Raw genomic sequence first — 12,347 nt, 5'->3', positions numbered from 1 at the left:
ATATTCATGAGGGAGACTGGTCTGTAATTTTCTTTCTCTGTTTTTGCCTTTCCTGGTTTAGGTATTAGTGCTATATTTGTGTCATGAAAGGAATTTGCCAGTACTCCTGATAAGGTTTAGATTTAGGGAATCAAAATGAAATTAGGGTTTCTGTTGGTCAGGGAGTTAAATGATACGGTTTAGTGGCAGGTTCAGGGTTCAGGGAACCAAATGGAGAAGTTTGGCTCCCTTGTAACCCCTTGGGATTCAGCACAAGGGTAGGGAGTTTTGAGGACTCCCTTCTGGCAACACAGAGGTTCTCTGTAAAAGAATTTACAGACCTGAAAACCTAGATTGATAAAAGGGTTTATTATGGAGATTGGAAGTAAGGTTAGAAATTCTGACAGAGGCATAGGGTTAGGGAAATAGGTGAGGGTAAAGAGAGGATGGCACTGGAAAGAGTATTCCAGTGCACAGAGAATCCTTGGGATGTCAAGCATGGCATAGCTGGCATGTTTGGAACTTCTGCAAAGAGAGTATTTTTGTTTGTCTCTTTTTATAATGAGGGATTTAGCTGAAGGGGGCCCATGGGTGGAGTCCCAAGTTGGCTCCTCACTGGGTTTCAGCTTAAGCTAGAATTTGACTTGACACCACTCAGATGACAAGAGTGAAACTGTTTGTCCCTCTGGGCAAAGTCCCTCACTGATGCAGAAGGAGATTTTCTCCTTCAAGGATTTTCAGAGTTTCAGGGTCCCCTCTTCACTCCTTTATCTATTTCTGCAAATAGTCTACATAGTATTGGAATTAATTATTCTTTAAATGTTTGGTAGAATTCATTTGTGAGTCCATCTGGCCCTGGAGATTTTTTTTTTTTTAAGGAGTTCATTAATGACATGTTCAATTTCTTTTTTCTAAAATGGAACCATTTAAATGTTTTATTTCCTTGTCTGTTAATCTGGGAAATTTATATTTTTGGAAATATTTTCCAGTTTGGTTAGATTATCAGACTTGCTGCCATAGAGTTGTGCAAAATAGCTTCTAATTATTATTCATCACAAGATTACTGGGGCTGGTCTGAATCGTCTCATTGTTGAGAAGTGCCACATCAATCAGATCTGATCATAATATAATGTAGTTGTTGCTGTGTACAATGATTTCCTGATTCTGCTCATTTCACTCAGCATCAGTTCATGTAAGTCTCTCTAGGCTGCTCATCCTGCTGATCATTTCTTATAGTACAATAATATTCTATAACATTCATATACCATAACTTATTCAGCCATTCTCATGCTGATGGAGAGTCACTCAGTTTCTAGTTTCTTGCCACTACAAAAAGGGCTGCCACAAACATTTTTCCACATGTGGGTCCCTTTTCCTTTTTTAAGATCTTTTTGGAATATAAGCACAGTAGAAATACTGCTAGATCACAGGGTATACACAGTTTGATAGTACTTTGGGCATAGTTCCAAATTGTTCTTCAGAATGGTTGGATCAGTTCACAACTCTGCCAACAATGTATCAGTGACCCAGTTTTCCCACATCTCCTCCAACATTTGTCATTGTCTTTTCCTGTCATCTTAAGCAAATCTGAGAAGTGTATAGTAGTATCTCAGAATTGTCTTAATTTGCATTTCTCTGATCAATAATGACTTAGAGCATCTTTTCATATGACTGGAAATAGTTTTAATTTCTTCATCTGAAAATTGGTTTGAAGACAAATAGGCCAAAATTTGACCATTTATCAATTAGAGAATGGTTTGAATTATTATAAACTTGAGTCAATTCTCTATTTTAGAAATGAGGCCTTTATCAGAACCTTTGAATGTAAAAATGTTTTCCCAGTTTATTGCTTTCCTTCTAATCTTGTTTGCATTAATTTTTTGTACAAAGCCTTTTTAACTTAATATAATCAACAGTATCTATTTTTTGTTCAATAATGATCTCTAGTTCTCCTTTGCTCACAAATCCCTTCCTCTTCCATAAGATCTAAGAGGTAAACTATCCTGTGCTCTTTTAATTTATTTATAATATCACTCTTTATATCTAAATCATAAACCCATTTTGACCTTATTTTGGTATAAGGTGTTAGGTAAGGGTCAATGCTTAGTTTCTGCCATTACGCATACAATTGTTAAACAGCACTGGCCTACACACAGATTCTTGCATCCTTTTACTAGAGACCTCCTTACAAATTGGCTAGACCATTAATACTTATTTTTGAGGTTCAAAAATTTAACCTGTTCTTTGCCATTACCTAGTCATCTAACTTTATTATTACCTAGCCTATATTTTCACATTATATTTTCAAGCATAAAATGAAATATTTCTTCTTTAGTCCAGCTGTCATTTCAAAAAAAAAATGAAGTGCTTTTACTGAACTCATGCTGACACTCAGTGATCATTTCCTGCCTTTCAAAATGTTTATGATATCTTTTAGATTAATGTCTAGTGAGCCTCTTCTGAGGGCAGCGCCAAGATGGCAGAGCAGAGAAAGCACTTAGCTGTGCTCTCATAAGTATCAAAAATTTAAATAATTAAACTTTGTAATTATGATGTTGGGGCGGGGCATAAGATTTTAGTATTTATATCTCTGAAGTTAATAAAACTTAAAACTGCACATAACTTCTGGGACACCTTGTATTTCAGAAGCCAAAATATCCACGGTGTTAACAAAATGTTTCCCCATCTTCCCTATGATGAGATGATAAGTACTACATTAACAGTAACATAAGTACTATATTAGTACTTGGAATTCAGAGAACAGTTCGATAAGCATTCTATTAAAGGTTAAAGAGTGCTGAGATAAAACAATAAATGCAAATAGATAGTAGTGCTATTGAGCTGGGTGGCGACATTGGAAAAGTACTTGTAGGGGAGGAATTGTCCCAGACACTGCCTGCCACCACTCTGGTGCATGCTATCATCCGCTCAAGCCTGGAGTGTGGCAATGATTGGGTCTCCCTATTACCAATTCCTCCCCACACCAGCCAGGCCATTTTCCACTCAACTGTCAATGTAAACTTTCTAAGCACAGGTTTGATCATGTTCTCAATTCTACTTCCTCCCCACCCCTCACTCCCATCCGTCAATAAACTCATATGGCTGACTCCCTCAAGATATAAAATCTTCATACTAAATAAAAATCCTTCATAACCTGCTTTTCCCACCTTTTTAATCTTAATCTTAAACTTTCATATTCTGTGATCCAGTGAAAATGGATTCCTTTCTGATTCTCAAACAAGATATCTCAATTCCTGTTAGGAATTTTCTCTGACTGTCTCCTATAACCATAATGCTCTCTCTACTCATCTGCTTCTTGACTTCCTTGACTACTTTCTATTTCTATTATTTTGTTGTTTTTTTTCCCCTGAAGCAATTGGGATTAAGTGACTTGCCCAGGGTCACACAGCCAGGAAGTGTTAAGTGTCTGAGACCAAATTTGAACTCAGCTCCTCCTGACTTCAGGACTGGTGCTCTATCCACTGCTTTCTATAAGACTATTTTCTATAAGAAACTTTTCCCAATTCTCCTCAAAGCTGGCGTCTTCCCTCTTGATTATTTCCAATTTGTTCTGGCCATAGCTTGTTTATACATAGCTGTTGGTATGTTGTCTTCCTCATGAGACTTTGAGCTCCCTTTGCATCCCCAGTGCTTAGCCCAGGTGTCTGGCACATAGTAGGCACATAATAAATGTCTATTGATTGGGCTGCTACATAGAGGATTTGGAAGAAACTTTAAAAGATCCTTTAAATAATCCCCCTGACTCAGGGGAGAACCACACCTATGACTGTGATGCACCAAGTTGCTAGTTATAGGTTTGAATTTTTTTCTGCCCTGATATCTTTGCCCCACTGACAAGTTTTTGATGTATTCAAGAAAAGAGAAGAAAACAAAACATAATAAACCTACAGCTAGGCTAATGGAATACCAATTTGAGATTAGTATAAACCTAGAGTCACTTTACTCTCCCAAGGTCTCTAGGGCCACGCTACCCATCTGGAGCATAAGAAGTGTCCTTGAGTTTCCACAATTTTAATTTCCACAATTCCACAATTCCACAAAATTAATTTTAAAACTCCAAAACCCAAATGAAATAATATGACATTCTATGGATACCTTACTTTTCAGCTCCAGGTACAAAGAAAGAACAATTATAGTTTTAAATGATAAGATGAATAAGTTTAAATCATCCAGGTATCTTCCTATTGTGATCTCATAACACATCCTTGTAGTTTCCTCCTTATTTTTTGTCACTGGAGCAATACAGCAAATAATGAATGAGTCACATTGATATAAAGCAATAAGGTTTAGAAAATAACTCTAGAAAGAACAACAACACAACTGCTGCTTAATAGTGCTAAAATCTGCAAATCTTTATTCTATCTCATTTGAACTCCTCAACAACGCTTCAAGGGAAGTGTCTCAGGTATTATTATCCCCATTTTACAGATGAAGAAATTGAGGCACTTAGAAGTTAAGTGGGTAACCATGGCTCCATAGCTGTTAAATATATAGAAAAATATTGTGATCCAGATATTCCCAACTCCATGTAAAAGTCCAGCAATCTATCCATTATACCATACTATGTAAATAACATCATTATTCCCACTTTACAGAAGAGCAAACAGCCTCAAACAGATTGAGTGCCTTGCTAATTACCATATCTCTTCTCAGTGTCAGATCCAGATCAAAGAAGAGGGAGTCAGATTTGCAGGTTTAGGGGCTGATAGTTTGATTTTTAAGGAACATTAAAGCTTAATTTAATTCCTTGCCATCAACAGAAAAATGTGAGAGTGTATGGAGGGGAAATGCATATTTCATGGAGTTGTAAAGATCAAATGAAACAATATATAAGATATCCCAAAAGTCTTGGCACAGTTTTAGGCTCGCTTATAAAGTTAATTAATTGATTTATAATATTGTTGATGACATAATAATTAAATATTATTAATACTATTAAGATAGCATAAATCTGAATTGACTTTTAAACAAAACAAACCAAAAAACCACAATGTAGATGGAAGTTTTTGGTAACCTGCAGTGAACTTTACAATGTAAAGAATTGTTATTATTATTACCAATAAGTTGCAGTGATTTACATTTAGCACCCATGACTTTATTCTTCACCTAGAAAGGACTAATTCTTGAGGCTCACAAAATCATAGAATTATAGAGCAATAAACAGTCTGAGAAAGTTTGGATAGAGAATTAACCTGCTTCTGATATATATTGGCTATGATTCTAGGCAAGTCACTTTATTTTTCAATATCCTTAAACAAAGATCTCTAAAATTCTAACTTGCAGAAAAAGATACTGAGCTGCATTGGTCAACAAATCTTCCTCACTGGGATTTCCCTAATTCACTGAAATCATAGATCTGGTCAAAGACAAACAGAAAAAGTCAGTTGAAATCAATATGGTAGTGGAGAGGAAAGACCATTGAGTTAAAATGTCAAATTCTTACATTTTCTACCTTTGAGAAACCTCAGTTCTTATCTATAAAACTGGGATACTAATACTTGTATCACCTACTCCCAGGTATGTTGTAGGGAAAGTACACTGTACCAATTAACACTATTACCAGACTTCTTTCCTTTTACAAAAGAATAAAGTGAGGTACAGTGAGATCATATGAGTTGCCTGAAGTTATATAGCAGATAAAGCACAAAGTCTGGAAGAGAAACCCAATTTCAATGATCAACTTTAAATACATTTTCTGTTTTTCTTTTCATAGTCCTAGCCCATAAACTTCAACTAATTAAGTCTCACACTGCCACTGTGAGGTAGATGGAGTTACAGCTAGGAATCAAGGAGGGAAACTGGCTTAGCTTATTCTCTCTTCTCATTAGTTTGTGAGACCACTAATAAGACATTCTCCTTGATGAGTGTTTCCTCTCCAAGATTCCCTGGTACTGGCAGCCTCTAGGAGGGAACCCTTCTTGGGCTCATTCAAGGTGAAAACAAGAAATTACCTTTTAAAGTGAGGATACATGGGGTTGTAGGACTGGCACTATGTAGAGGATGAAAAGATATTGCATTGTAACTTACTCCTGCTGTGTGTGTGAGTGTGTGTGAGTGTGTGTGTGTGTGTGTGTGTGTGTGTGAGAGAGAGAGAGAGAGAGAGAGAGAGAGAGAGAGAGAGAGAGAGAGAGAGAGAAACAGAGAGAGAAATAGAGAGAGAAAGAAGGGGGGAAGAGAGGGAAGGAGGGAGAGTGGAGGGAGGATGAGAGGAATAAAGAGAAGGAGGAAGGGAGGAAGGGGGAAAGAGAGGGGGAGAAAGGGAGACAGAGACAGAGACAAAGAGAGTGGAAGAGGAGAAGGAGTAGGGAAGAGGGAGGGAAAGAAGGAAAGAAAGGGAGAGGGAGAAAGGGAAAGAGTGTGTGTGTGTGTGTGAGAGAGAGAGAGAGAGAGACAGAGACAGAGAGAGAGAGAGTGAGAGAGACAGACAGAGAGAGAGAGACAGAGAGAGAGAGAGAGAGAGAGAGAGACAGAGAGAGACAGAGAGAGACAGAGAGAGACAGAGAGAGAGAGAGAGAATAAAAAGGAGAAGAAGGATGTGGAAGAGAAGACAAAGAAGAGGAGGAAGAGGAAGAGGAAGAGGAGAAAAGTAGAAGAGGAAGAACAAATGTTTCTCTCATAGAATCATAAATCTAGAAGATCCTCTGAGATCACCTAGGCTAACTTTTACCTAAATCATGTATCTCATTTATAACATAACCAATAAATACATGTCTGCCTCATCCTCTCTTTTCCCTCAGTGCTTGTTAGATTGCAAGATCCCCATGTCGGTCATATCAACCTACGTTTCAGCTGACCCACTGACAGGAAAGAGGTCACTTCTAATTGGAACCTTCTTTTTTGGCTTTCTCTGAGCTTGCCCTCCCTTCGCCCTTCCCCACCAGCATTTTCTTCTCTCACTCCTCCCCTTCACTAACTGTCCCTTCAAAATATAGCTGCCAAAAGCATCATGCTTGCCGGCTATCTGACCTTGTCACTATTCCCCTTGCTAGTGGGTCCCTGGGGCATTTCTCTTAAAAATCAGCATATTCGACCTGGGAGTCAAAGACCTCTGTCAACGTCCCAGTACCCATAGCACTTTCTTCATTGTTCTCCTCCCTGTCAGCTCCTCAGAGCCCTGTCAGAGCTGCCACCCAGTTGTGGGAGGGAGCAAGGTGCAGCAAGGAGGCAGCTGTCTAATTGTCTTAAGTGACAAGAAGTCAAATAGGGTTGGAAACTTTGTGTGAAATAATGACTTTATAGAAATGTAATGGTGCGCTGGTATCTTTTGTCTTTTGAGACAAGGCTGCCTCTTTGAGTTGGCTTGCTTAACTAGCTAATATTATGTTTAGCCACTGAGATTCCACCCGGGCACCTAACTGTTCTTCTTTCTCACCATCTCTTACCTCTGTACATTTGCACAAAGCCTAGAAATGATGCCCCACTTTTTCTGTCTGCTGTAATCTTACCTCCTTCCCCCCCAAAAAAAATCAAGTTCAGATGCCCCTTCCTATATGAACTGCTCCCTGATTCTTCCTATGTCCAGCTAAAAGTAATCTCTCCCTTAAGGGTCAGTCTTTAATCTCTCTTTGACCTCTATTTACTTATCATGATCTAATTTGCATTCTAGTCATTTATTTACAAGGTTCACCTCTATTAGAAGGTAAGCTCCTTTGGGTATAGGTCTCTGCAATTTTTTTCATCTTTTTATCTATCCTTAGCACCCACTTAAGTCAATTATAGTGCCAGGACATCGACATTCTCTTAATGTGACATTTCTGTATTGCCTCCATCTTCACAATCCCTTACACTTAGCCTCCTATTCTTCATATTTCTATTCAAAGTTTGGCTTTCCAACGTGATTTAGTTAGCTATTATAGGTAAAAAAAATTAATGATATTGAATTATAATTATACTGATTATCAATCATATTCCATAATGCTTTATAAAAGGTATTCATATACATTATGCTGGGTGAGATGATTAACTCCATCTGCCTCTGATCAGAGAAATTTCAAAGACTGAGGACTCATCACTTGTTGGTGAAACAAGTCTGGCTCAGTCTTTGAATCCTATAATCAACCATAAAGCAATGATGGAATAAGATACTTCCCCATACTTCCTCTCCAGCTACTGCCACATTTTCTGTAGGAACTCTTGGCTCCTGCTTGGACAACACAGAAAGGCAGTCCCCAACGGCACGAGTTCCATAGCTGGTTCCTCTGTGTCCATTTTGACCCTCGGACACATTAGCATGGTGCTGAAATATCCATGTTTATCACCCTCTTCTCCGGGGTGCTGTTTCTCCCAGGGAAGATACTCAATCATTTAGAGTATAGGAGAGGTGCCATATAATAGCATATAATAACAACAAAACTTCCTAATATGGGGACTGGAACAAGGAGGAAAATAGGATAATAACATAAACACATGTATACAAATGCAAACTCATGCTTGTGCTTAATTGCTAGCATGAAATATGAACCTACCACCATGTGCACACATATGCTATTAATGATAGGTGAAAGAATGCACAATGAGTTTTATAGTGCAACCCAATGTAAAAACAATATTCCATTTACAAGAACACGTTAATTAAAGGGTGGTAAATATTCCCAAAATTGATAGTTATTAAAAAACACATTATTATTTAATTTTCCACTAGGTGACAGTAGAGTCCACAGGATAATCTTTATTAGTTTTCATCCATTTACAAACAGAAGTCCTCCACTAAAATCCCATTTCTGTGTTTTATAGTGGTGAAAAAGTGGTCTTGATTTTTTAAAGACTATGCTGATAGAATATAAACTACGGTGAGCACTACTATTAGAGAAAGCTTCTCAGTGATATACTTTTACGATACCATGGGATCAGTCTAACAATTTGGAAGTAATTAAATTGGACAGAAGGTTGTAATTTTGTTCACCTCTGATCTCTCACAGTCTGTTCACCAGTCACAGAGAGTGACTAGGTTTAGTAGAGGAAGTACAAATATAGTTAACATTTGAAGTCACTTTGGAGATTCCAATTTAACTGCTTCATTTTATAAATGAATAATAGGGCCCAGAGGATTTCATGTCCAATGACATGAAAGTAGTAAGTGGCAGAATTTGAATTTCAACTCACCATCCTCTGATTCCAAATCCAGAACCTTTATACTACAACATACTAACGATCATAGGGTAAAAAAAATTCAAGTATGGACATCCAATAGTCCTTTTGACTCTCAAAAATATCATATCATATCGATCTAGGATCTGATATATACAAAACAATGAATGTTATCAAGATTCCGACTTTCTAAATGGAAAAAATGAGAACTTCAAGCTTTAAAAAAAAAGATGACAGCTTTTTAGGACTTAGAGATTCATGTAATTTAGTAGGTATTATTGACAACCATCAACTCTAGCCTCCTCTTGAGTAATTCTTTGTTTTTTTTGTTTGTTTGTTTTCATGGGATGAAGGTAGCGCTAGACTTTGAAAGCTATACCACAACAGGGAGGTTCTTGGAGAGCCTGTCAACTTTGAAAGCTTCAGGTACGAACCCACTGCTGGACTTTCTCTCTATGCAAGAGGATCAACATCACATAATGTTAGAAAGACTCATTGCCACTGATTTGTTTTTGTTCTTTGCTATGTTATCTTATAAAGCTATCAGTTAAGAATTGTATCAGATCCTCTTTAAGCTCCTTTCAAGCTCCCCAAATTCTATGACCACAGATATTCTACCTTAGTAGTTACTAGAACAGTAGAAAACCATTTCACAGAAGATTAATTCCTATGGGGGGAGGTATACAGTGATAGCATTAATAAGCAGAGAAAAGAATAATAATAGAAACAAGGAAAACCCAACCAACCTTAATACTTGTAGTTTGGGGAAATGTAAAGTATGCTTTAGTATAAATGATGATTGAAGGCTGTTTGACAGAATGCTATGTGAGAAATCTAGAAGGAACCTCAAGAGGTTAATCTGATTTGGCCTTTTCCCTCTGGGGAGAAATACACGTGAGTCATCAGCACCAGAATGCAAATCATCAACATTACGTGTGCAAATAGCCTTTTGGTGATAGGTGGGGGAGTCGATAGCTTTGTGCTTGGATTCCCTCTTTTCATGTCACTCCCCACTCTGCCAACCACACTTGGAATTACAGGAACATACCTACTTTGGGGATCCTGGCTCATTTGAAGGATTGAAGCATAGATTCTTAACAAACCTCAGCATTAGTTTGGGAAGTTGAATACAAAGTGATGATTGTGTCAATGCATTGTTCAGAGAAGAATAAATAAAACAGCTGCCTTGGAAAGCTACATGTCTTAAAACTGTTTCTTTAGCTAGTTCAATCCTCATGATGAAAGATTGTTCATAAATCAACTGATTCAATCAAGTCAACCAAATCAACTGATTTCACATTTTAAGAATCTTCTCTCAAGCAAATTATTTTGGATAAGTCTTAACTCTAGAGGGGATAAATTTTTTGAGAAAGAAATCTTACTATATTCTATGGTAAAGAACTTTTGAAAAAAGTTTTCAAGGCATTTTCACATGCACAATCTCATTTGATATTAACTGCAACATTATGAGGTAAACAGGGCAGTAATTATGATTTCTATTTGACAAATAAGCAAATTGAAATATCCAGAGATTGAAGTAGCTTGCCTAACATTACTTGTGGAGTCACTGAGAGTGACTTGCTAATAATCTCAAGGATCTCTGGAGAAATGATCTTATGGAAAAGAGTGGGGAAAGGATCTGTTAGATTCTATATTATCCCTGTCAGAAAGAAGATAGGGTTTTCCTCTCCTCCCCAATTCACCATCCAGCACATCTTAATGATACTTTTAAAAAGTTAGCTGGGAGCAGCTAGATGGTGTAGCGGATAGAGCACCAAGCTTGAAATCAGGAGGATCTGAGTTCAAATGTAGCATCAGACACTTTACACTTCTTGGCTGTGGTCACTTAACCCTAATTGCCTCGGCAACTACAACAACAACAACAACAACAACAACAACAACAACAAAAACCAGTTAGCTGTAGGACAGCCTCCAGGGATTGTCATTAAAATTCAGAATTTCTTCTAAAGCCAACTTGCAAACAGTCATTTGCCTTCACAGGCCTAGCAATAGACTATACTAAAAGGAGAGCAAAAATGGCAATTTCACAAAATTATAAAATTAAAAATATTTATTATTCTAGGGCCTCATGTAGATTGGGAAAGAATAGCTTTAAATCTGTGTGAACTAATTATTTTTTAAAATCCATTTTCATTTGTAAGACTACCTTAAGGTCACTACATTCTTATCCTAGGATGGGAAAGGAACATAGGCAGGTATTGTGCTAATAACTTTACAAATATCATTTCATTTTTATCCTTTAACTAATCCTGCAAGATAAAGGCTCTTATTATTTCCATTTTACAACTGAGGAAACTGAGGCAAATAGAAGTTAAAGACTTGCCCATGGTCACACAACTATAAAGTGTCTGGGGCCAAGTTTGAAGTCAGGTCTTCCTTCCTCCAAGTCCAGCCCTCAGTTCATTGTGTCACCTAGCTGCCTCTAGGCTAGATAATAGGAAATTGAATTTGTTTTTTCATTACTTTGGAGAATTGAATTCCCAGGTTAGGAAACTCCATTTATCCAGGCAGATCAACCCCTTCTTTGTAACATATGATCTTAGAGAATTGAGAAGTTATGTGATTTGCTCAAGAACACCATATATATCAGAGCCAATATATATCAGGGGCAAGACTGGAACCCAGCACTTCCTGGCTTTGCTCCCTAACATTATATTGCACTACCTCTCATACGGTATTCAAAAGTTGTAATTGAAGGTCCTTGTTGGTCAAAATGAAACTTAGAAAAACCAACTCTGAATTTTGGATAAAACTAAAGTTCCAAATATACTATAGTATCCTAAGGGACTTGTGGTTTCATTAATGTTCAGCTCAAGATCTCTTCATGGGATCCTACCCAACTTCAATAATTCTAATCTAGGTTCTTCCATATATTTATTTTAGGAAGTGTTTGAGGGCTGCTGGTGACTTTGCTCTGGATACCTACACATTTATGGACACCAATGTGGCATGTGATCTGCCCATTGACTTGTTTTCTATGAATAACAATCTCTTTTTTTTTCTGTTATATACCCTACAATGACATTCATGGAATTGTTTTTCCTTTATAAGTCATTTATAGTATATTGCAGCCAGCTTGTGTCCACCATATATTTCTCCATGACTCCTTGGATGAGCCTTAACTTTTGAGAGAGTAGTACTCCATTACTTGCAGCCATATAAGATCACTGAAATATACCTTTATTAAAGAGGGTCTTTGTTTCAAGTAGGAGTTTGAGATTATTTTTAAAACTATGCAA

Source organism: Antechinus flavipes, chromosome 3 (assembly GCF_016432865.1).
Source record: "Antechinus flavipes isolate AdamAnt ecotype Samford, QLD, Australia chromosome 3, AdamAnt_v2, whole genome shotgun sequence".
Taxonomy (NCBI): Eukaryota; Metazoa; Chordata; class Mammalia; order Dasyuromorphia; family Dasyuridae; genus Antechinus; species Antechinus flavipes.
Note: the sequence above shows the minus strand (reverse complement) of the source record.